Source organism: Bubalus kerabau, chromosome 12 (genome assembly GCF_029407905.1).
Source record: "Bubalus kerabau isolate K-KA32 ecotype Philippines breed swamp buffalo chromosome 12, PCC_UOA_SB_1v2, whole genome shotgun sequence".
NCBI classification, from domain to species: domain Eukaryota; kingdom Metazoa; phylum Chordata; class Mammalia; order Artiodactyla; family Bovidae; genus Bubalus; species Bubalus kerabau.
Window position 1 is genome coordinate 24,564,404 of NC_073635.1, and position 2,927 is coordinate 24,567,330.

Below are 2,927 nucleotides of genomic sequence, written 5' to 3' on the forward strand. Positions count from 1 at the left end.
CTTAGCAGCAAGGAATTTGGGGTGGTGGGTTCAGACATGTACACATGTCTAAAGATTTTCACAAGATTTATACACATGTATAAAAGATTTTCACAAATGCTGGTCGGGGTCCTTGGCTAAGAGGAGACTCTGCCTTGGGCCCGCCAGTGTAATAAACTGCACTCCACTATCTGCATCGCCCTTCTGAGTGAGTCTGTTTCCTGGAACGTGTGGCTACAACATTTGGTGCATGGGCTCCTACAATATGGGGATGACCTGCTTCTGGCCACCAAGACCAAGGAAAAATGCTGGAAAGGGACAAAAGCACTGCTCCAGCTGCTGATGGAAGCAGGTTACCGGGTGTCAAAGAAGGCACAGATCTGCAAGAAGGAGGTAAGGTATCTGGGGTTTGTCTTAAAGAAGGACACAAGTTTCCAGAATCTAGTTGGGTCCTATATACTGATGGCACTAGCCTGATAAAACAAGTACAATGGCTGTCAGGTTAGCCAAAGTGGAAGGGGCCATCAAGACTGAAAAGGGATGGTGGGAACTGCCAAGTGGCAAATTATTGGTACCAGAGGAGCTGGCACACAATCTGGTAAGCCAAACACACCAAGCGACCCACCTAGGCCATGCTGCCTGCTCACAGGTTAAAGCTGCCTCTCAGGTATTCAGACAAAAACCTCCGGGTATTCAGCTGAAAGGCACGCTGGCCTTTGAACACCTGGGAGTGGACTTCGCCAAAATGAAACCTCACCGACACTACCGTTACCTGCTGGTCATGGTATGTATGTTCTTGGGATGGGTAGAAGTTTTTCCTACCTGGACTGAAAGAGCATCAGAAGTAGCCCGGTGCCTGCTTAGGGAAATAGTTCCCAGATTTGGACTTCCTACCATCATTCATTCAGACAATGACCCAGCTTTTGTAGCTGATTTAGTACAACAAGTAAGCAAAACTTTAAACATCAAATGGAAACTGCACACTGCATATAGGCCCAGAGTTCTGAGATAGTGGAATGAACCAACTGGACATTAAAGAGACTCTCCAAGTGGATCATAGAGATTGACTGCTCCTGGGTGGACTTGCTTCCGATGGATCTGCTCAGATTCAGGATGACCCCACAGTCCCAAAGCTATTCTCCATATGAAATTGTGTATGGGAGGCCCCCTCCCATAATAAAACAGGTGTCAACAAATTTGCCTCAGGTAAGGGGGAATAGGATTTCACAGCAGATGGAACTGGGTAAGGTAATAAATCAGGTAACTAAGTTTTACAAGAAAGGATGCTGTTCCCCCTTGGGGAACAGATTCATGAGTTTACTCTTGGTGACCAAGTATGGGTCAAAGATTGGAAATATGATTTGCTAGCCCCTGGGTGAAAGGGCCCTTATGTTATTCTAACTACCCCTACTGCAGTTAAAGTTGCAGGTATTGTCCCTTGGATCCATCATATGAGGGTGAAGAGAACATACCATGCAGACCCAAAAAACACAGAGGGACCCCGCTGACCCTCGAGAGACTAAGACCATCCTTAAGAAGAAGGAAAAGAAGATCCTGGACGAGCCCCTTCAGGATGAAGCCACACAATCAACTCCTGCTGCTTGGCCTCATCAACGTGATTTTGAATTTAACTTCCGTTTCAACTCAGGACAATGTTTTCATCTCATGGGCACATTCCTACTCAGACTTCCACAACACTTCCAACTGCTGGGTATGTGGGGCTATGCCTCTGTCAGCGATGGATGGACTTCCTTGGTGGGTGTCACCACTCTGCCAAGGAGATTTTAAACCATTCTGCTCTTTTCTGGGATGACAAAAAGAGACTTTCCTCTCTCTCTTGCCAATCATTACCTCTCCTTGCTCTCTTGGTGTAAGACCTACAGTCAATAGACTCGGGTCATGGGGTTACATTTGATATAAATGCCAGTGTAACAAAAGCCTAACCTACTTGTTGTAAATCTACCCTGGCAGCCCTGGTAAATCTACCTTATTTACATGCTAGGTGGGCAAGATCCGTGTTTCAGTGATATGAATATATTACTGCCTTATTCGTATCCTCTATAGGGACAACAGATATCATGATTAAAGTAGAGGCCTTGACTAATTTCACAAAACAGGCCGTCCTAGATAGAACAAAAGCCATCCAAGCCTTAAATGAAGAACAAATCCAAATGAGAAAAGCGGTAATTCATAATAGAATGGCTTTGGACATACTCACAGCTGCTCAAGGAGGGACCTGTGCTATAATTAAGGTTGAATGTTGTGTATACATCCCTGACTTATCTGGCAATGTATCAGCTGCTTTAGATGACATGAAAAACCAGGTAAAAGCAATGTCAAATGAAAACATTCCTTTCTGGACTTCGGTCCTATCTTGGGTGAAGGGCGATTGGTGGAAAACTATATTTACCACTGTTATAGTTGCCTTGATAGTTCTGCTTTGTGGACCTTGAATTTTACAATGTATTATGAACTTTGTAACCCAAAGGTTGATGTCATTCTCCCAAATTGGCGGTCGGAGAGCCAGGGTGCAATATATCCCTATGAATGATGCTCATAATAAGAGTTAAGAGCATCAAGAGGAGGGAATGAAGAAGGAATTCATAGAGCCTGGACTCCATCTTAGGCCTGTTCATGCTGATCATGCTCGGCCACCTTTCCAATGGACTCTGAACTCTGTGTTTAGTGCCTATGAAAACAACAACAGAAGGATAAGACCCCCTCCAGACAGGGGAACCTTGAAGATCATATCTAGGTTACTCATCGCCTAAGAGAAAACATACACTAATCACCCCTTCCTCCAGACAGGCCATACATTTTTCTGTATCTATCAGGGTGTAATCTCGGGTTTATTGATTATTGGCTAATTGTTTGAGCACATGAGCACATAGGACGTGAATGATGGGGTTATTGGGATTGTATTTTCCTCGGTGTATGTAAGTTTCAAG

At 44.6% G+C, this 2,927-nt stretch overlaps 1 pseudogene; it reads left to right on the forward strand.

Annotated features, from left to right (window-relative positions):
- The first annotated feature begins 1,452 nt into the window (after positions 1 to 1,452).
- Positions 1,453 to 2,549, forward strand: LOC129624828 (endogenous retrovirus group PABLB member 1 Env polyprotein-like; annotated as a pseudogene).
- Positions 2,550 to 2,927: the final 378 nt, after the last annotated feature.